Source organism: Sciurus carolinensis, chromosome 3 (assembly GCF_902686445.1).
Source record: "Sciurus carolinensis chromosome 3, mSciCar1.2, whole genome shotgun sequence".
Lineage (NCBI taxonomy): Eukaryota > Metazoa > Chordata > Mammalia > Rodentia > Sciuridae > Sciurus > Sciurus carolinensis.
Window position 1 is genome coordinate 44,130,781 of NC_062215.1, and position 23,590 is coordinate 44,154,370.

The following is a 23,590-nucleotide window of genomic DNA, read 5'->3' on the forward strand; positions in this document are numbered from 1 at the left end:
GTGCCATCCATGTATAGTTATACATATGCCATACCCCATCTAGTCCCTGGCAACCATTAATCCGTTCATTCTATAATTTTGTAATTTAAATAATGTTTTATGAATACTATTGTACAGTGTGTGAACTTTTGAGATTCTTTTTTTGTCATTCACCACACACAGTACCCCTGAGGTCCATTTAAGTTCTTGTTCATTTCATTACAGAGTAGTAGTCCACGATATGGATAATTTGTTTAACCATTTACCCATTGCAGGTCATCGGAGTTGTTTCCAGTTTGGGGCTATTATTAATACAGTTGCTATGAAAATTGTTGTATGAATTTTTGTGCCAACATAGGTTTTCATTTCTCTGGGATAAATGTCCAGGAAGGCAATTGCTGGTTTGTATGGTTAAGTATGTTTAACTTCATAAGAAATTTCCAAACTCTTTTCCAGAGTGAATGTACTATTTCACATTCCTATCATGAATATATGAGGATAGTTTGAATCCTCAACATCATTTTTCTCTTTAACCATTCTAAAAAGTGTGTACATCATACATCATCGTGGTTTTAATTTGCATCCACTGATGACTCATGAAGTTTAACATCTTTTCACATGATTTCTTGCCATCCATATATCCTCTTCAATGAAGTGTCTATTCATATCTTTTGCTCATTTTCTAATTGGACTATTTTTTACTGCTGAGTTTTGAGCACAAAAGTCCATATTGAATAGATACTATATGGTTCACAAATAATTTCTCTCAATCAATAGCTGGTATTTTATTTTTCTTAAAAAATTTCTTACAGAATCAAACTTTTTAATTTTCATGAGGCTTAATATATCAACTTTTTTCTCTTATGGATTGTGTTTTTGAAGTGAAGTTCAAGAACTTGTCTCCTGAAGATTTTTCTACTATGAGTTTTTTCTACAAGTTTTGTGGCTTTACATCTTATATTTAAAGCCATGATACATTTTGAGGTAACTTTTATAGAAACTTTTTGTGAGGTTTAGGTTGAGGCTCTTTTTTAAAAAATGTGTATCCAATTGCTTCAGCTTGATTTCATCATTGAATTGTCTTTATTAGTTTGTCAAATTAGTTTGGCATATTTATGTGGGTCTATTTCTGTGTTCTCTTCTGTTCCACTGTTCTATGTGTCTATCCCTCTGCCAATACTTTAACATCTTGATTACTGTAGCTTTATAGTAAGTCAAAGTCCGGTCATGTGAGTCCTCCAACTTTTTCTTCATCAAAATTGATATAGCTTAATTAATTTTACACTGGATATTTTCATCTGTTCCCATTTTGTCTCCTGCTTTATTCTAGGGTATAAAGTTCTTGCATAAGTTCTTCTTTTTCTTGATGTTACTCCTGCAAATGCTGTTGGTTTTTCTCCAATCTGTCCTCCAACCACTGTAGAAGAGGCCCGCTGACTGCTGACATCTGACTGCACAGATTCTTGGTAAACACTGAACCATTATGGATCTTGGTTACTGAGTCCAGATGTGTAAGGCTGTGAATCCTCCTGTACGCATCCTGCTTCTCCTGGCATAGGATCTTGGGCAGCTCCACTGCTGATTCAAGGCATACTTTCCCAATGGTGACATGAGGTACAATATGGATTGGAATTTCAATTCTCTCATACTCTGAGTTCTTTTGGGCCTGTATGGATTGGAAGCAAGTGTAGAGTACCCTACCCATCTTTGTGTTTTTATCCTCTATGAAACAGGAAAAAATAAGTCCTACAAAACCTTGATCCATCATCTGGTACATGGTTGTGTGCGAACATCAACGTGTGAAGACCAAACAGTTATATGAGGATGGGAATGATACCAGCTCCCAACTCTCATGGGGCAGCCTGTTAATTTAGCCAACCTCTTCACCTCTGTTGAGGCTGCTGACAGCTGCTCTGGAGAAATTTTTATGTGGTCCTTCCTCTTATCAGAACGTCGCAAGATGATGACAGAATGAATGTGAACAATTCTGACAGTGTCCACCTTTTCAGCAACTGTGCGCATTTCAGTTCCAGTATATGCAAATTTGGAGTCACTCCTTGTGTCATCATTCAACTCCCCTATGCACAGCCCCATCACCTCTTCCTTTTCTGTGCTCAAAGTGTGGTTGAGACAAACTAGGAAAGCATCAGACTTGAGATGAACCGCCTGCACCTCCTGTACCACCTGCACTGCCGTCTTGATCTGAACCTGTTCACCTCTTTCTTAACTTTAAGTCTATTGATGTAATGAATTAAATTTATTGATTTCTGGATGTTGAACCACCCTTGCATCCCTGGAATGAACCCCACTTGATGGTGCACTCACTTTTTAATATATTTTTGTATGCGATTTGTTAGAATTTTAAGAATTTTTACATCTATGTTCATCAGGGATATTGGTCTGAAGTTTTCTTTCCTTGATGTGTCTGTGTCTTCTTTTGGTATCATGGTGATTCTAACTTGTGGAAAAATTAGACTTCTATATTACAATAGCAAGACAATAATAATGGGACCTGCATCGTTTCAGTGCTGAAGGAAACCGGGAGGAAGTAAATGATAAAGAGCAAAACAAATTAATGAGTTGGGAAACCAAGATGTGTTTACATTCACATTTATAGCAGAAAGGTGAGCAGTCTCATCATGGGTTGATCTTCAGCAGCAAAAACTCAAGCTCATCACGAGTTGCACTTTCCTTACAAAGGAAGAAGGGAGTAGCAGACATATAGGAGATGAGGCGTGAGTTAGGAGACCCAAGTACAGATCCAAGAGCATGCAGTTCCTCCAGGCAGGGAAGGATCATTAAAGACACACCAGACAGCACCGTACACCCATCATGCTGTCTGCTCCCACGGTGTGCTCATAGGACCATCCTTGGTGGAAAGCCACGTGGCAGCATCTAGGAAAATGAAAAATGCAAATATTCCCAGGAAACTCTTACATGGAAAAAAAAACCCTAAAACATCAGTAAATTCAAGTGTGATTATGGAGCATTGTGTCAAAAACTGGCAGCAAGTTCTTCTATCAACAGGGAACATATGTTCACATGCATGTAGCACATTGCTAATGTTGATATCAGCTAGGATAAGGAAGGGATTCAAGCTGAGGAATTGCCTTGGAAGGATTGTCCCCCAACACCCTGGAGTGGGAATAGAAGATTCAGAAAAGTGACTGTGAAAAGACCCCATTTGTTGTATTTTTCCCATCCTGGCATCTGCTGAGCCATTGGTATTATTGGCTTTGTTAGTCAGTTTTCCATGATTGTTAGAAATACCTGAGATAAGGCAAGTTCCAAAGAAAACAAGTTGTTTTGGTTGATGATTTCAGAGGTTTCAGTCCATGTTCATTTGGCCCTGAGGATTTTGCAGTTCATCATGGCAGGAACAAGTACAGAGGAAGGTGCTCACATTATGATAGCCAGGCAGCAAAAGAGAAAGAGGCTCCTGGAAGTCCTAATCACCCCTTCATTTGCACCCTCCTAGTGACTCACCTTTTTCCAGTTAGGACTTCCATTAGTGGTGCACCAAGTGCCTATAGAACCTTAGATGAAAGAGTTAAAACACTTGGGCCTTTGTGGGGCATTTATCCAAACCATAGCATTGGCACTGTCCACAGTGGCATCCACAGACCACCATGGGAAGACATCACCTGCCAGATCCCCTTTTCAGAACCATGAACATTCCCACTGTGTTGTGCATGTTTTTATTTTATTTTTTTTATGTTATACAAGCAGTGAGAAAAACTTTGGGAAACATAGAGGAGTATTCCTGAGATGCTGATGTTGAAGTTATGTATGAGCTAAAGCTTGAGCTAAAACATTTGTGTCCCTTTTCTGCTTCCGTGTTAATTGACATCTAGGTGATTGTTGCAAAGAAATAAAAGTTTCCATTTTTGGCGTGCATTTCTTGAGTCATGAGGATGCATTTGTTTATTGTGATCCAGGGTAGGGTGCTCAAACCCAGGCAGATCAGCAGTGGCAACCAAAGCATGTCCTGGTGCCTTCTGGCATGCTTGGCTGTGCCCCCACCCACAGGAGCATGGGGTAGTGGGTGGAGGGGTCTACAGTTGTTGGGGTCCAGGCAGCACCTCAGGTGGGCCGGGCATTCCTGCTGCCAGGTGTCTGGTGCCTAACTCATGGTGATGTGCCCTTTGCCACACTCTTTTCAGCAGGTATACTTTTGGCACCGTCCTGGCACTGCCTCCTCCCTGTGTTCTGCCCAGTGGGCTGCCCTTAGTCTTTTAAAAAATGTGTTCTTTTTATATGTACATGACAGTAGAGTGACATATAGACATATTATCTGCACATGGGATATAAGTTACTCTAGGATCCTATTCTTGTGGTTGTACATGTGGAGTTACACTGGGTGTGTATTCACATATAAGAATAGGAAAACTTTGTCTGATTCATTCTCTTTCCTATTCTCATTCCCCCTTCCTTCCCTTCATTCCCCTTTGTCTAATCCAGTGAGCTTCTGTTCTTCCCTTCCCCACCCTCTCTTATTGTGGCTTTGCCTGACATACCAGAGAGAACATTCGACCTTTATTTTGGGTTTGGCTTATTTCACATAGCATGACAGTCTCTAGTTCCATCCATTTATCAGGAGATTCCTTAATTTCATTCTTTATGATTGAGTGATATCCATTGTGTTTATATATTACAATTTCTTTATCCATGCATCTGTTGAAGGGCAGCTAGGTTGGTTCCATAGCTTGGCTATTGTGAATTGCACTGCTATAAGCATTGATGTGACTGCATCACTGTAGTATGCTGATATTAAGTCCTTTGTGTATACACCGAGGAATGGGATAACTGGGTCAAATGGTGGTTCCATTTCAAGGTTTTCTGAGGAATCTCCACCCTGCTTTCCAAAATGATTGCACAAATTTGCAGTCCCACCAGCAATGCAAGTGAACTTTTCCCCCCACATCCTTGCCAACATTTATTGTTACTTGTACTCTTAGTGATTGCCATTCTGAGGTGGAGTGAGGTGGAATCTCATTATATCTTTAACTTGCATTTTTGTCATTGCTAGAGATGTTGAACATTTTTTTCATATATTTGTTCACCATTGGCATTTCTTCTGTGAAGTGCCTGTTCACTTCCTTTGCCCATTTATTGATTTGGTTATTTGGGGTATTTTTGGCATTAAGTTTTTTGAGTCCTGTATATATCCTGGAGATCAGTGCTTTGTCTAAAGTGCAGGTGGGAAAGATTTTCTCCCATCCTGTAGGTTCTGTCTTCATGTTCTTGATCATTTCCTTTGCTGTGGAGAAGCTTTTCTGTTTGATATCATCCCATTCACTGATTGTTGATTTTTTGTCTTGTGCTTCAGGAGTCTTATTGAGGAAATCGGTTCCTAAGCCTACATGATGGAGAGTTGGGCCTACATTTTCACCTCGTAGGTCTCTGGTCTGATGCCTCAGTCCTTGATCCACTTTGATTTGAGCTTTCTGCAGGGATAGGGGGTCAATTTCATCTTAAGTGCATATGGATTTCCAGTTTTCTCAGCACCATTTGTTAAAGAGACTCTTTTCTGCAACATGTGTTGATGGCACCTTAGTGTACTATATTTATGTGGGTGTGTCTCTGTGTCTTCTATGCTGTTCCATTGGTGTTCATGTCTGTTTGGGTGCCAACTGCTTGCTGTTTTTGTTACTGTAGCTCTGCAGTATAATTTGAGGTCTCTTATTGTGATGTCTCATGCTTCACTTTTCTCACTAAGGATTGCTTTGACTATACTGGGCCTCTTATTTTTCCAAATGATTTCCATGACTGCTTTTTCTATTCCTAAGAAGAATGTCCTTTGAATTTTAGTAGGAATTGCATTAAATCTGTATAGCACTTTTGGTAGTGTGGCTGTTTTGACAATATTCTGCCTTTTCAAGAACATGGAGATCTTTCCATCTTCTAAGGTCTTCTTTAATTTCTTTCTTTCATATTATGTACTTTTCATTGTAGAGCTCTTATACCTCTTTTGTCAGATCAATTCCCAAGATGGTTTTTTTTTTTGTGTGTGTCTATTGAGAATGGAATAGTTTTCTTTCTTTTTTTTTTTTTTTTTTTTTTGCGGTACTGGGATTGGAATAGTTTTCTTGATTTTTTTCTTTCAGCTGATTCATCTTCAGTTTGTAGAAACACAGTTGATTTATGGGTGATAATTTTATGTCCTGCTACTTTAGTGAATTTATGAGTTCTAGAAACTTTCATGTGTAGTTTTTCACTCTTCTAAATATAGAATCGTGGGTGCCTAGGAGGGGTCCACCTTGGTCCGAAGTGATGTGCATCAGGGAGAAGCCGGGTTCAGTATCTCTGTCCCCACTCCTTACTCTTGGCAAATAGGGAAAGTTTGAGGGCCTCTTTTCCTATTGGTATCCCTTTAATTTTTTTCCTTTGTCTAATTGCTCTGGCTAGTTCTCAAGGATTATGTAGAATAGGAGTGGTGAAAGAGGGCATCCCTGTCTTGTTCCAGTTTTCAAAGAGAATGCTTTCTGTTTTTCTCCATTTAGTGTAATGTTGACCTTGGGTTTAGCATAGATAGCTTTGAATTGCAGTTAGTGGGGACAGCCTCATCTCCCAGAGCCACCCACCTTGTTCTGTTAGGGATGAGTGAGAGTAAGCAGGTCCCTGGGCTCCTCAGGGACACCCCGACCCTGAACTTCTGGCCTCTTCCCCCTTTCCATTCCCTGGGTCCCAGTCAGGTACGTGGAGATGGCTGCTCCTGTTCCATGGAAGCACCGTCTCCATCCTCTTTCTTCTTTACTTTTCTTTCTTTCTTCCTCACCCCCTACCTCAGGGAGTGAACCCAAGTGTGTTCAACCACCAAGCCTCCTCACCAATCCTTTTTCTGTTTTATTTTGAGAAAGGGTCTCACAACATTGCTGAGGTTGGCTTTGAACTTGGGATCCTGTTGCCTCAGTCTCCTGAGCTGCTGGTATTCCAGATTTGCACCACTACCCTTGGCCTCTTTCCTTTTCTGTGTTACCTCCTTGGGTCCCCTTTTTGTCTGACCTACACTCTGCTCCGCAAATGCGGTGTCAGTGTCTGTATGCATCTGTGTGTATGTACCTGTTGGGAGGGAGAGAAGCAATGTCACATGGCAAAGGCAGGTAGGGGTGACCAGGATCATGGGAATTCTTTTCCCAACAGAAACCCCATGGGAGATGACTGAGTCCTGACCTTGTTAGTCAGGACCCTGCCTTTTCCTGGAGTCTGGTCAAAGTCCTAATTCTCTACTCAAATTACTGATGTTTATGGTGATTAATCTCCCCTGTCTTACATCAAATTCCACCTGTTAGCGTAAAGAATTATACAAATAGTGACATTGTGTTTTTTGGGAAATTCCAAGAATTTATGCCCTTTCCCAGATTTCGCCAGGAAAGGCCAGTCAATTCTGATCATACAGATGATCAGATGAGGTGGATACATCTTTTCACTGAGCATAATTTTCTTACAGTCATCTCAGAGGATGCATGTGGCAAATATTCATTCCTTTTTTTAAAAAAAATTATTTTTATTATAAACAAATGGGATACATGTTGTTTCTGTTTGTACATGGAGTGACAGCATACGATTTGCATAATCATACATTTACATAGGGTAATGGTGTTTGATTCATTCTGTTATTTTTGCCTTCCCCCCACCTCTCCCACCCCTCTTTTCCCTCTATACAGTCCTTCCTTCCTCCATTCTTGTCCCCGCTCCCTAACCCTAACTCTAACCCTAAAACTAACCCCTCCCACGCCCCATTATATGTCATCATCCACTTATCAGCGAGATCATTCTTCCTTTGGTTTTTTGAGATTGGCTTATCTCACTTAGCATGATATTCTCCAATTTCATCCATTTGCCGGCAAATGCCATAATTTTATTATTCTTTATAGCTGAGTAATATTCCATTGTATAAATATACCACAGTTTCTTTATCCATTCATCTATTGAAAGACATCTAGGTTGGTTCCACAATTGGCTATTGTGAATTGAGGAGCTATGAACATTGATGTGGCTGTATCTCTGTAGTATGCTGATTTTAAGTCCTTTGGGTATAAGCTGAGGAGTGGGATAGCTGGGTGAAGTGGTGGGTTCATTCCAAGTTTTCTAAGGAATCTGCACACTGCTTTCCAGAGCTGCTACACTAATTTGCAGCCCCACCAGCAATGTATGAGTGTACATTTTTCCCCACATCCTCTCCAACACCTATTGTTGTTAGTATTCTTGATAATCGTCATTCTAATTGGGGTGAGATGGAATCTTAGGGTAGTTTTGATTTGCATTTCTCTTATTACTAAAGATGGTGAACATTTTTTCATATATCTGTTGATTGATTGTACATCTTCTGTGAAGTGTCTATTCATTTCCTTAGCCCATTTGTTGATTGGGTTATTTGTATTATCGGTGTAGAGTTTTTTATGTTCTTTATATATTCTGGAAATTAGTGCTCTATCTGAAGTATGAGGTGCAAAGATTTTCTCCCACTCTGTAGGCTCTCTCTTCACATTGTTGATAGTTTCCTTTGCTGAGAGAAAGCTTTTTAGTTTGAATCTGCCCCAGTTACTGATTCTTGCTTTTGTTTCTTGAGATATGGGAGTCCTGTTAAGGAAGTCTGATCCTAAGCCGACATATTGAAGATTTGGACCTACTTTTTCTCCTATAAGATACAGGGTCTCTGGTCTGATTTCAAGGTTCTTGATCCATTGTGAGTTGATTTTTGTGCAGGGTGAGAGATAGGGGTTTAGTTTCAATCTTTTGCATATGGATTTCCAGTTTTCTCAGCACTATTTGTTGAAGAGGCTATGTTTTCTCCATTGCATATTTTTGGCCCCTTTGTCTAGTATGAGAAAATTGTATTTATTTGGGTTTGTGTCCATGTCCTCTATTCTGTACCATTGATCTACCTGTCTATTTTGGTGCCAATACCATGCTGTTTTTGTTACCATTGCTTTGTAGTATAGGTGAAGTTCTGGTATTGTGATACCCCCTGTTTCATTCTTCCTGTTAAGGATTGTATTAGCTATTCTGGGTTTCTTATTCTTCCAGATGAATTTCATAATTGCTTGCTGTATTTAGGTACATCATTGGGATTTTAATTGGAATTGCATTGAATCTGTATAGCACTTTTGGTAGTTTTTCCTCTAAGTTAGTTCCTCCATTTGCTGTCCTACATTGTTGTTTTTCATTTCCTCCTTATGGAATATTTTGTTGAGAACATTCTGTAGCACAGGCTTTCTATTTGTAAATTCTTTTAACTTTTGTTTGTCATGGAAGGATTTTATTTCATCTTCAAATCTGAAGGTTAATTTTGCTGGGTATAGGATTCTTGGTTGGCAACCATGTTCTTTCAGAGCTTGAAATATGTTGTTCCAGGACCTTCCTGCTTTTAGAGTCTAGGTTGAGAAGTCTGCTGCTATCCATATTGGTTTTCCCCTACATGAAATCTGATGCTTTTCTCTCGCGGCCTTCAAAATTATATCTTTATTTTGAATGTTAGGCATTTTCATTATAATGTGCCTTGGTGTGGATCTGTTGTGATTCTGTGCATTTGGTGTTCTGTAAGCCTCTTGTATTGATTTTCCATTTCATTCTTTAGGTTTGGGAAGTTTTCTGATATTATTTCATTGAATAGGTTGTTCATTCCTTTGGTTTGTAACTCTGTGCCTTCCTCAATCCCAATAATTCTTAAATTTGGTCTTTTCTTGGTGTCCCATAATTCTTGGAGATTCCTGTTCATGATTTCATACCATCTTCTCTGTTTGGGCAACTTTATTTTCAAGGTTAAATATTTTGTCTTCATTATCTGAGTTTCTGTCTTCCAAGTGGTCTAGTCTTTTGGTGATGCTTTCCATTGAGTTTTTTATTTGGTTTATTGTTTCCTTTTTTTCCAAGGATTTCTGTTTTTTTTTTTTTTTGAGAATCTCTATCTCTTTGTTGAAATGATCTTTTGCTTAATGCCGTTGTTCTTTCAACTGCTTATTGGTATTATCATTCATTGCCTGCATTTGCTCTCTTAACTCATCCTTTGCTTCGCAAATCATCTTAATCATGTATAATCTGAAGTCCTTTTCTGACATTTCTTCTACCATACTGTCATTGGATTCTATTAATATAGAATCTAGACTTGTTTGGATCCTTTTCTTCCCTTGTTTTTTCATGTTGTTCATGTATCTTCCCCTCTAGCAGTGCAGATCTGGGGTATTGCAGATTTTCCCCTATAGGCTTATAGTGGCCCTATAGGTTTCCAAAACCTTTTCTTTAAGGGGAGATAAATATTAGCAGTGCCCAATTCAGATACTATGCAATCCTAGACCAAATAGCCCCCATGAGGACAATAACAAAATTGTCATAATAAACAGAATGAGTTCAACTATTATCTTCAGTATAACAAACAGATTTGCAATAAGGTCTACAGTTTCTAATGGAGGACAAAGAGGATGCAGAGGGATATAGGATGTAGCTGTTAATGGGATAAGAAAATAATATACAGAAGTTCTAGATAATAGAAAGGGTGAGAGTGTCATCAAAAGAAGTTGGATGTTAGCATGCAAAAGGGGAGAAAGAGACTCTGAGGGAACAGGTAAACAAAAGGAAAAGAGAGCCAAAAAAAGTAAAGAAATAAAAACTTAAAATTGTTCAATAAGGAGAAGAAAGAAAATCTACAGTATAACAGTCATGTAGTAATGAAACCTCCCAGTCTTCAGTAGCCTGATGCATGAGAGGTACTTGACAATGAGCTTCAAGTCTCCAGCAGGCGTTTCAGGATGGGATTTGCCCCACCTAAAGTTGGGAGCTCCAGCTTCCAGGATTATCCAAGATGGCCACTCTGGCTTCCAAATGTGTCGGCAAATGGGGAGCTGCAGCTTGGGGTGTGGACGTGGTCGGCTGGAGGTCCTGGAGGCAGGGTGCAATTGGTGCGGCAGGGGTCATGGAGGTCGGGTGTGTTTGGTGTGGTTGCGGGATCCTGGAGGCCGGGTGCAAATAGTCAGTCTGGTGTCCCGGTGATAGGACACGGTCAGTTGGTCTGGGGTCCTGGCGGCAGGGAACAGTCAGTCGATGTGAGGGCCTCGGAGGCAGGGAGTGATCGGTCGGACTGAGGGATCCTGGAGATGGGGCTTAGTCAGTCTGGCCAGGGGTCCTATGGGGCCTGGCTGTTGTCTCAAAATGGCAGCAGCCACATGTAACCAAACCTGCAGGTACCGTGGCAGAGAACTTCCAGGCAACAGCAGGTAGCTGGTGCTCCACTGGCAGTCTGTGGTCAGTCTGCTGGCAGCTGTCGGACGATTGGGAGGTGAACCTTAGGTGGTGGGTGATGGGTAGGTGAAAGGCAGCGATGGACAGGCAAGAGGCAGGCAAATGGCAGATGATAGGTGCCTGACAGTGAGCAATCTGCACTCAAAAAAGGCGTCGATGTGCTGGCAGACTGCAGGTGATCACAGTAGATAAATGGGGTAAACAGCAGGGGATCGATAAGCAGCAAAAACTGCCTCACCAAGAAACAGATATCCTCTGCTTGAAACTGGAGTTACAGAGTGACAAGGAACGCAGCCTCCCTCTAGTCCGCCATCTTGGATATCCGTTCATTCCTTTTTATTGCTCTTTTCTAATCTGTGGTATAGAAGTACTACAGTTTGTTCTACCATTTAACATTCTTTCTGGTACAGAAGTTTTCCCTAATGATCACTTTGTACAACAGATAAAATGTATGTGAATATCTGAAATAGTAGTTGAAATATAATACAAGCTCATCTGCATTCTTTACATTCAGGGAGATTCTGTCCTCTGCCTCAGCATAACTGAGAAAATCACTTGTACATGGGTCATGATCTGAGGGGGAAAACAACAATATAAACTGCTTATACCCAAAATGCCTTTCCTGGCATTAAATTTAGAGAATCTCTCTAATATGCAGAAACGTGCTTATGCACAACCTTGTTAAAGAAACTAAACATAAACAATCTGTTCTGCATGGGAATCTGGATACTGAACTAATTTCTTTTTTATGGTTTTATGGAAAGCAAGCCAAAACAGTTGAATGAGGGTGTCAATAAGGTATCAGGGTCTGAATCAATTGCTTTCATTGATTCCATGGGAAGCTTCTGCTGTATATCTGATAAATATGTATATATTTCATATTATTTCCCCTATCCTGAGTTCTGACCCTTCTTTGTATACTCATGGCAACCTCCCATGCCTTGGTCATGAGAACAATTTTAAGTTATGTTTGGGTGGAGAATGGTAAGAAGCCATTGAAATGTTGGGATTTAGAGGCATGAAAGACTGGCTTATACACCTTCATTTGCATAAGGTCTCATTCAACATGAGTGGGCCACGCAGTGCTGTCCACTGGGGAGGCAATTTTTTAACTAGAATTCTGATGCCAGCAATTGAGACCAGCAAAGTCATTTCCCTTTATGTTCCTCACAATGGTAGAAAATTTTGGATGTAAATGTGAAGTAAAATTAGTTAATAGCTGAGAGTAAAGGGATGAATGGAAGAGTTATACAGTGAGAGAAATGTAGTATGTAATGTTAACACTTTGAAAGAGTCTCAAAGCAAGATGTGCTATTATATCTTGAGTCACAGTAGTTGCCTGAAAAGGTGAGCTACACATGGCTGAGAATAATTCATAGGAATAGATTAAGGGGAATGAAATGGAGGGAGGGGAAGGGCAATAGGAAGGACAGTAGTGTTAATCAGACATAACTTTCCAATCCTCGTATTTGAATACACAACCAGGGTATCTCTGCATCATGTACAATCACAAAGGTAAGATCCTAATTAGAGTAAGTTATACTCCATGTATGTATAATATGCCAAATTCATTCTACTATCATGTATATCTAACAAGAACAAAATTGAAAAAAAAATAAAAAACAACACGATCCAGTGGAAGACTTCAAATCTGAGGGGATTTTCCCTGGGAGACATTTTGTATTTCTGATGTAATAATAAATTGGATTAATCAGTAATGGCCAAGTAGAGTCTAGTCATGTGACAGTGTCTTTTTGTTCATTTTTTTGATGAAGATGTAAAGCAGTTCTGCATTTTTGTTTATTTTTTTCCACATTTTTATTGGTGCATTATAGTTGTACATTTTGATGGGATTTGTTGTTAGAGACATACAGACACACACTATAACAATATAATTTGACCAGTGTCACTCCCCAGCAGTTCCCCCTTCCCTCTCCACCTTTCACCCCTTGGTCCCATTGATCTTCATGACATCCTCTCTGCCTTTCTTTTCCTTTTTTCTCTTTAGCTTCTGCATTTGGAGAAGACATACGATCTTGATCTTTTGAGTTTGACTTATTTTGCTTCATATAATTGTTCCCAAATTCCATACATTTTCCTGCAAATGAAATGATTTTATCTTTCTTTATGGTTGAATAAAACTCCATGGTGTATATATACCACATTTACTTTATCCATTTTCCTGTTGATGGATGCCTAGACTGGTTCCAGAGTTTGGCTATTGTGAATTGTGCTGCAATAAACCTGGGTATGCATGTGTCACTGTAGTTAGATGATGTTGCTTCTTCAGGATAAATACTGAGGGGTGGTATAGCTGGTTCCATGCCTAGTCTTTTGAGGAGCCTCTGTATTGGTCTCCATAGTGGTGGTACTGTTATAATCTCAGAAATAGCATAAACATGTTCTTTGATCTCCATATCCTCTCCAACATTTATTATGATTTGTATTCTTGATGGCTGCCATAGTGACGGGTGTGAAATGAAATCTCCGAGGAGTTTTGATTTTCATTTCCCTGATCGATAATGATCTTGAACATTTTTTCATATATTGATTGTGCCAATGTTTTTTGACTCTTTCTTTCAGGCCAAGTCTGCCGTACTCTGATGTGGTATAATGCTGGCCTTGTTGGAACCTCCTAATATACTGGGAATGCTGATCAAGTGCACTGGGAAGTAGAGTTAAAACCTCTTGATACTATCTCCATCTCCTTCCCTCCACTACTATAGAAGAGAAAGAACCATGACCAAAAAGTCTGTTAGATAAGGGTGAATAATCTGCCTTTTCCCTCCAACTGCTGGAAGGGATTCTCTAAGTACTGAACTTTCCCTAATGATAGGGGTGTTTCTGTTGTTCATCGTGGTTGCTCTGAGTGCACTTGACTTTATGCTGGTGGAATGACTTAGGATGATGTCATGCCAGAATGACCATCTTATTTTAAGATTAATTGTTAAATCTGGGCATGGTGGTTCACTGGTGTAATCCCTGCTACTCAGTGGGCTGAGTCTGGAAGATCATGAGCCTGAAGCCAACTCCAGTTTCTTGCTATTTCAAGCAGTGCTGACTTGCTAGGTAAAGGCACACACTTTTAGAACTTTGATAGGTGCTGCCCAGGGGTTATCTGAGAGAGGAGTATCCACATCCATGTATCCCACCAAGTCCATCAAAGCCTCCACCTCCCACATTCTCACCAGTGCTCTTCGGCATCAGCCTTAAAACCTGCCTTATCAATGAGGACAAATGTCATCTCAGTAATGTGCACATTTGTGTTGATATTCAGAGGTTGAGCAGTCTCTTAACAATTACAGCCCATCTACATTGATTCCTTTGAATTGCAGAATGTTTTCCTTTGTCCCACTTAAACAAATTTGATTCCCAAGGATCTTGTATGCCCCACAGTATTAACCTTTTATCTGCCTGAAGGTCTAAGGAACACTCATCTGTGGTGTATCTATGTTGTTGTTGCTTTTGTGTTGCCATTAGCAGTCGGTCATTTCCTTTGTGGTTTCTGACACTTCTGTCATTGATAAGCATTTCCAACCTCAGCATTATGAAGGTGTTGCCTAAGGAGTTTGACTTTTACTTATGAACTTAGAGCTATCTGGAATGTCCTCTTCTAACAAAACTCAAACTTAATCAGCCCCTTCCAACACTGTGTGGCCAAATAGAAATCTGACTGCACTGATGTGATAAATGCAGAATAGGCAAATTACGTGGATATAATTATGAGTGGTTTTTGAGGACTAGGAGGAGGAGAATTGGGAGGGAATTGATTGAGGAAAATGTTCTGAACCAGACAGTTGTGAATATTGCACAACAGTGAAAATGCACTGAACTAGCCCAGGTGAGGTGGCTCTTACCTGTAATCTCAGTTATTCGGGAGTCTGAGACTGGGATTGCCATTTTGTGTTTAGCTGCAGCAACATAGTAAGAGCCTCAAAATAAAAATATAAGGGACTCGCGATCCAAGATGGCAGACTAGAGGGTGACTGGATCTCCTGTCGCTCCAGAACCCAGGTTTCAAGAAGGGGAGGCATTGAGAGACTCGGACTAACATAGAGCCATGGGTTGAGTCTCCCCCACTGGGTGAAGCTCGGCCTGGGTGGCAGGCCTGGACAGGGATAGCTTCTCAGAGCAGGGCAGGGCAGCTAGAGTCTTCCCCAGGCAGCCCTGCTCCCTCTGGCGGCAGGCTCCTTCCACGGCCAACTTCTTGGAGCAGGCTGCCCCGTGAGAACCTTCCTGCACAGAGCCAGCTCCAAGTCCCGGAGCCAGCAGCGACCTCTGGCCCACAGGCAGCCTCTGGGACCAGGGCAGGGCAGCAAGAGACTTCTCTAAGCAGCCCTGCTACCTCCGGCAGCAGGCTCCTTCCACGGCCAGCTTCTCGGAGCAGACAGCCGAGTGAGAGCCTTTCCGCACAGAGGCAGCTTCAAGCCCTGGACCAGTAGTGGGCTAGGGGCAGCTTTCTTCGGAAGCACTGCATTATCAAGTTCCTCCAAGACTTCAGGATACTGAAGGCGGGGAGGGGATACACTGGAAATCTACAGGGACACTATAAGCCAATAGAGGAAATCTGCAATATCTCAGGGTCCCACTGATATCTGACCAATATGAGAAAACAAGGGAAGAAAATGTCCCAAACAAACCTAGAAACTATATCAATAAAACCCAATGACAGCACAGTAGAAGAAATGTCAGAAAGGGAGTTCAGAATGTACATAATTAAAACAATCAGGGAAGCAAATGAGGAGATGAAAGAGCAAATACATGCATTGAAGGAAGAGATGAAAGACAAATGCAGGCATTAAATGATCGCACCAATCAACAGTTAAAAGAGCAAATATGAGAAGCAAGAGATCATTTCAATAAAGAGTTAGAGATACTGAAAAAAAAAAAAACCAAACAGAAATCCTTGAAATGAAGGAAACAATAACCAAGTTAAAAACTCCATAGAAAGCATAACCAATAGGATAGAACACCTGGAAGACAGAACCTTAGACATTGAAGAAAAAATATTTAACCTTGAAAACAAAGTTGACCAAACAGAGAAGATGGTAAGAAATCATGAACAGAATCTACAAGAATTATGGGATATCATGAAAAGGCCAAATTTAAGAATTACTGGGTTTGAGGAAGGCTTAGAGAAACAAACCAAAGGAATGAACCATCTATTTAATTAAATAATACCAGAAAATTTCCCAAATCTGAAGAATGAAATGGAAAACCAAGTACAAGAGGCTTATAGGACTCCAAACATACAAAAATACAACAGACCCACACCAAGTCACATTATTATGAAAATACCTAACATACAAAATAAAGACAGAATCTTAAAGGCTGTGAGAGAAAAGAATCAAATTACATTCAGGGGGAAACCAATAAGAATATCAGCAGGTTTTTCAACCCAGACCCTAAAAACTAGAAGGGCCTGGAACAACAGTTACCAAGCCCTGAAAGAAAATGGATGCCAACCAAGAATCTTATACCCAGCAAAACTTACTTTCAGATTTGACAAAGAAATAAGATCCTTCCATGATAAACAAAAGCTAAAGGAATTACAAAAAGAAAGCTGGCATTACAGAACATTCTCAGCAAAATATTCCATGAGGAAGAGATGAAAAACAACAATGCATATCAGTAATGGGAGGAACTAGCCTAAAGGAATAGCCAAATAAAGGAGAAACCAAATCATGTCAAAAAACAAAAATGAGTCAAATGACTGGGAATACAAATCATATACAATAGTAACCCTGAATATTAATGGCCTGAACTCATCAATCAAAAGACATAGACTGGCAGATTGGATTAAAAAGAAAGACCCAACAATATGCTGCCTGCAAGAGACTCATCTCATAGAAAGAGATACCCAACGACTAAAGGTGAAAGGATGGGAAAAACATACCATGCACACGGACATAGCAAAAAAGCTGGAGTATCCATCCTCATTTCAGATAATGTGGACTTCAAGCCAAAACTAGTCATAAGGGATAAAGGAGGACATTACATGCTGCTTAAGGGAAGCATAAATCAGCAAGACATAACAATCATAAATATCTATGCCCCGAACAGTGGTTCATCCATGTACGTCAAACAAATCCTTCTCAATTCCAGAAATCAAATAGACCACAACACAATAATAATAATTTTAACACATCTCTCTCACCACTGGATTTTTCAAACAAAAATTGAATAAAGAAACCATAGATCTCAATAACACAATCAACAATTTAGACTTAACGGACATATATAGAATATACCATCCAACAAAGAACGAATACACTTTCTTCTCAGCAGCACATGGATCCTTCTCTAAAATAGACCATATTTTATGCCACAAAGCTACTGTTAGCAAATACAAGAAGATAGAGATACTACCTTGTACTCTATCAGATCATAATGGATTGAAATTAGAAATAAATGACAGAATAAAAAACAGAAACTTCTCCAATACCTGGAGATTAAATAATACACTATTATATGATGAATGGATAACAGAAGACATCAGGAAGGAAATAAAAAAATTCTTAGAAGTAAACGAGAACAAAGACACATCATATCAAAATCTCTGGGACACTATGAAAGCAATGCTTAGAGGAAGATTTATTTCATGGGGCGCATTCAACAAAAGAAGTAGAAATCAACAAATAAACGACTTAATACTACAGCTCAAAGCCCTAGAAAAAGAAGAGCAGACCAACACCAAAAGTAGTAGAAGACAGGAAATAGTTAAAATCAGAGCTGAAATCAACGAAATTGAAACAAAAGAAACAATCGGAAAAATTAACAAAATAAATAGTTGGTTCTTTGAAAAAATAAACAAAATTGATAAACCCTTAGCCACACTAACAAAGAGAAAGAGGGAAAAAACTCAAATTACTAAAATTTGGAATGAACAAGGATATATCACAACAGACATGAGTGAAATACAAAACATAATTAGAAACTATTTTGAAAATCTATACTCCAACAAAACAGAAAACCTCGAAGACATCAACAAGTTTCTAGAGACATATGAATTACCTAAACTGAACGAGGAGGACATACACAACTTAAATAAACCAATTTCAAGCAATGAAATAGAAGAGGTCATCAAAAGCCTACCAACAAAGAAAAGTCCGGGACCAGATGGGTTCTCAGCCGAGTTCTACAAAACCTTTAAAGAAGAGCTCATTCCAATACTCCTCAAAGTATTCCATGAAATAAAAGAGGAGGGAACCCTCCCAAACTCGTTCTACGAAACCAATATCACCCTGATACCTAAACCAGACAGAGACACATTGAGGAAAGAAAATTTCAGACCAATATCCTTAATGAACATCGACGCAAAAATTCTCAACAAAATTTTAGCATATCACATACAAAAATATATTAAAAAGATAGTGCACCACGATCAAGTGGGTTTTATCCCAGGGATGCAAGATTGGTTCAACATTCGGAAATCCATAAATGTCATTCACCATATCAACAGACTTAAAGTTAAGAATCACATGATTATTTCAATAGATGCAGAAAAAGCATTTGATAAAATATAGCACCCCTTCATGTGCAAAACACTAGAAAAAATAGGGATAGTGGGAACATTCCTTAACATTGTAAAGGCCATCTACGCTAAGCCCATGGCCAATATCATTCTAAATGGTGAAAAACTGAAAGCATTCCCTCTAAAAACTGGAACAAGGCAGAGATGCCCTCTTTCACCACTTCTATCAATATCGTCCTTGAAACTCTAGCCAGAGCAATTAGACAGACCAAAGAAATTAAAGGGATACGAATAGGAAAAGAAGAACTCAACCTATCCCTATTTGCTGATGATATGATTATATACTTAGAGGAACCAGGAAATTCCACCAGAAAACTTTTAGAACTCATAAGTGAATTCAGTAAAGTAGCAGGTTACAAGATCAATGCTCATAAATCCAATGCATTTTTATACATAAGTGATGAATCTTCAGAACGAGAAGTTAGGAAAACTACCCCATTCACAATAGCACTGAAAAAAATAAAATACTTTGGAATCAATCTCACAAAAGAGGTGAAAGACCTCTACAGTGAGAACTACAGAACACTAAAGAAAGAAATTAAAGAAAACCTTAGAAGATGGAAAGAGAGATCCATGTTCTTGGATAGGAAGAATTAATATTGTCAAAATGACCATACTACCAAAAGTGCTATACTTTTGGTATTCGATGCAATTCCAATTAAAATCCCAATGATGTACCTTACAGAAATAGAGCAATCAATTATGAAATTCATCTGGAAGAATAAGAAACCCAGAATAGCTAAAGCAATCCTCAGTAGAAAGAGCGAAGCAGTGGTATTGCAATCCCAGATCTTCAACTCTACTACAAAGCAATAGTAACAAAAACAGCATGGTATTGGTACCAAAATAGACAGGTAGATCAATGGTACAGAATAGAGGACACGGACACAAACCCAAATAAATACAATTTTCTCATACTAGACAAAGGGGCCAAAGATATGCAATGGAGAAAAGATAGTCTCTTCAACAAATGGTGCTGGGAAAACTGGAAATCCATATGCAATAGAATGAAATTAAACCCCTATCTCTCACCCTGCACAAAACTCAACTCAAAATGGATCCAGGACCTCAGAATCAGACCAGAGACCCTGCATCCTATAGAAGAAAAAGTAGGTCCAAATCTTCAACTTGTTGGCTTAGGACCAGACTTCCTCAACAGGACTCCCATAGCACAAGAAATAAAAGCAAGAATCAACAACCGGGATAGATTGAAACCAAAAAGCTTTCTCTCAGCAAAGGAAACTATCAGTAATGTGAAGAGAGAGCCTACAGAGTGGGAGAATATCTTTGCCAACCATACTTCAGATAGAGCGCTAATTTCCAGAATCTGTAAAGAACTCAAAAAACTCTACACCAAGAATACAAATAATCCAATCAACAAATGGGCTAAGGAAATGAACAGACACTTCACAGAAGAAGATGTAAAAGCAATCAACAGATATCTGAAAAAATGTTCAACATCTCTAGTAATAAGAGAAATGCAAATCAAAACTACCCTAAGATTCCATCTCACCCCAATTAGAATGGTGATTATCAAGAACACAAGCAACAATAGGTGTTGGCGAGGATGTGGGGAAAAAGGTATACTCATACATTGCTGGTGGGGTTGCAAATTAGTGCAGCCACTCTGGAAAGCAGTATGGAGATTCCTCAGAAAGCTTGGAATGGAACTACCATTTGACCCAGCTATCCCACTCCTTGGCCTATACCCAGAGGACTTAAAATCAGCATACTACAGAGATACAGCCACATCAATGTTCATTGCTGCTCAATTCACCATGGCCAGATTGTGGAACCAACCTAGATGTCCTTCAGTTGATGAATGGATAAAGAAGGTGTGACATATATATACAATGGAATATTACTCAGCCAAAAGAATGATAAAATTATGGCATTTGCAGGCAAATGGATGAAATTGGAGAATATCATGCTAAGTGAGGTAAGCCAATCTCAAAAAACCAAAGGAAGAATGATCTCGCTGATCTCGTGGATGATGATACATAATGGGGCGTGGGAGGGGTTAGTTTTAGGGTTAGAGTGAGGGTTAGGGAGGGGGCAAGAATGGGGGAAGGAAGGACTGTATAGAGGGAAAAGAGGGATGGGAGGGGTGGGGGGAAGGGGAAAAATAACAGAATGAATCAACCAACATCACCCTATGTAAATTTATGATTACACAAATGGTATGCCTTTACGCCATGTACAAACAGAGAAACAACATGTGTCCCATTTGTTTACAATAAAAAAATATATATAAGGGACTGGGTGTGTGTCTCAGTGGTTAAGTGTCCCTGGGTTCAATCCCTGGTAGATAAAAAGAAAAAAAGAAGAAAGAAAGTACACTGATCTCAACATTTCAAAATGAGTAAAATATTAAATTTTATTTCAAATTAATCATAAAGCAAAATGAGTGAAATAAATAGGGAAACAAATGAAATGGTAAGGGATGGTAGGGCTGCTCTTGGCATAGCAGGTCCAAGTTGGAGCTCAGGATCTGGCACTGTCTGTGGAGCCTCTAGGAGCTCAGATCTGGAGCTGATGTGAAGGGGTTTCTGGCAGTGAGTCTCCCTCTGGTGCTGAATGTGGTGATGGATTTGGTCCTGGAGCTGCCACAAGTGTTGGAGGTGGCCCTGCAACTGCAAGATGTCCATGTTCCTTCCTGGCACAAAATACTGTTCACCATTTTTCAGATAAATCTCCACACAAAAGCCCAGCCTGAGAAAGTATTCCCAGACTGCATCCAGCCAGTGACTGCTGTTTCTCATTGTTCCTGGCCCACCCAGCTTCTGGAAGCTCTGCTCTGGGTGCCCAGCCCCATCTCCTCCCCACATGCTCACAGTTGCCCACCGCAGACCTCTCCCATTTACGCTGTGCCTCAGTGGATTCCAGGTGCTTCAACAGTTCCAGGAGTAGGTGGCCTTGTGTCTCAGATGTGTGTCTGGCATGTTGAGCTCTCTGATGTCCTGACGTGCTGCGTAATGTTCCAGAGATGAGCCACAGAGGGAGGAGACCGCCCTAGGGGAATGTGGGTGGGCAGCACATGAGAGGCCAGGCCTTTCTTCCTCACTGCTCTCCCAGGCAACCCTGCATGGGTGCACTGCCAGGTGCCCGGCCCCTGCCTGCCTAGAGGCCAGTCCCACCTTATTCCACCCTAATGTGACAGTCATGCACCACAGGCACCTCTGATAAGGAAGAATGGACTGACAGGAATCCAATGGGAAGAAGTCCTTGATTGATGGTGTGACCACCTCACCCTTGTTCAAGGAAACCTGACACTTTGTCTCTCTGTCCCCTCCCCAGTGGCATGTCAGCTCCATGAGGAAGGCGGTGTTGTCTGCTGTGTGCACAACACTTGCTGTCTCAGGGCTGGTGCTCCATGAATGTCTGGTAAGGGAGGGAACTTGGGAGTCTGTCCTACCCAGCCTTCCCAGGGCCTTTAACTCACATAGTGCCATGCTGCCAAGTTCTCTTCGCCTCATCTGAGTCAGCCTGTTCCACTGATTTTCATAAATATCTACAGGAGGCCAGGAGGATGTCACAGCTCCTACGGTGTTGAAACTATGTACCCTGATACCCAGTGTGACTGTGTGACCTGGACTAATCTAAGAGGGAAGGGGCTGCTGTCCACTGTGTTCATGGGCTCATGGTCAGTGCCTAGAAAAGTGTCAACTCTTAGGGTAGCTTCAAGTTTGTGCAGTAGAGTGGAATGAATGCTATCCACCTGCTTCCAAGATGTCTGAGTGGGCCTGAGCCCCTCTGTCAGCTCTCATGGAATCCAGTTGTGGGTATTCCCAGAAGCCCATAGAGTGAGTCCTAAATCTCCTTCATGGCTTAGCCCAAGTCCAGAGGATAAATGAGGCATGGGGCAAAGATATCCTTGAAGTAGAGAGGAGAATAATCCATGAGATCAAGCACAGTACCTTCCAGCCAATTTTTTCCATGGGATCAAGTCCTGGTAAGCACTTTCCATGGAAATCACTCCTCAGTAACCCTCTAGGCTGACCCTCTAGTTTCCCCCACTGTTCAGAAGAGCAGGCTGAGCATCAGAGAGGTACAAGGTCATTCCCCGAAACCAGAGTGTAGGTGTCCAGGTCACACGGTGCCAGGAGGGTGGGGCTCAACTTTTAAACATGATGACCTGTTGTGAGGAGGTAAAAGTCCAGTTGATGCTGGTGGAGGAGGGATCATAGGGGTGGCCATCCAGGACATCAGGCTCCAGGGCTGCCTCCAGATTGTCTATCATGCCTGCCTGTACCACACATAGAGTTGGGGTATCATTCATCTCCTTGGCCATCTCTCCCCTTTGAGGGAGTCACTAGCCATACTGTGACTAACCAGAAGATTACGAAACTCCAAAGCCCTAGGTGGTTAGTGCCAAAAGAGGGACCAGAGAACCCCAGCACAACAGTGGTTCTCAGAGTTAAAGTGCAATTACAGAGGGAATAGTCTAAAATGTTGACAGCTTCATTCAGGCCTATTTGTTAGCTGAAAAGGGGTGGTAACTCCCTTCACTGGGAGCATTGTCCCATGAGTCCTGACAGAAGGTCACATTCTAGCAATGAGAAAACAGGTTTATCCTGGGTAGGAAGGTGGCCGAATGAGGATACCCAGGCCATTGATCCCTATGGCTGCTGAAATGGCTCCAGGAGGGACTGAGGTCCAGGTCCCACAGTCCTGAGAAGGGCTGGATACTGTGATAACTGCCTCTCTTTTGGAATGGTGCCCTGTGCAGGGGGCCCAGCTCCTGTCTTTGGATCCCTGTGTGTGCTCCTTGAGACAGCAAGTGGCAGAGAAATGCACAGGATAGCAAGAGGCCCCTGATGGCAAAAGACAGCCCTACTA

At 40.8% G+C, this 23,590-nt stretch overlaps 1 pseudogene; it reads right to left on the reverse strand.

Annotated features, from left to right (window-relative positions):
• Positions 1 to 1,141: 1,141 nt before the first annotated feature.
• Positions 1,142 to 23,042, reverse strand: LOC124979313 (lys-63-specific deubiquitinase BRCC36-like; annotated as a pseudogene).
• Between the last annotated feature and the right edge of the window lie 548 nt (positions 23,043 to 23,590).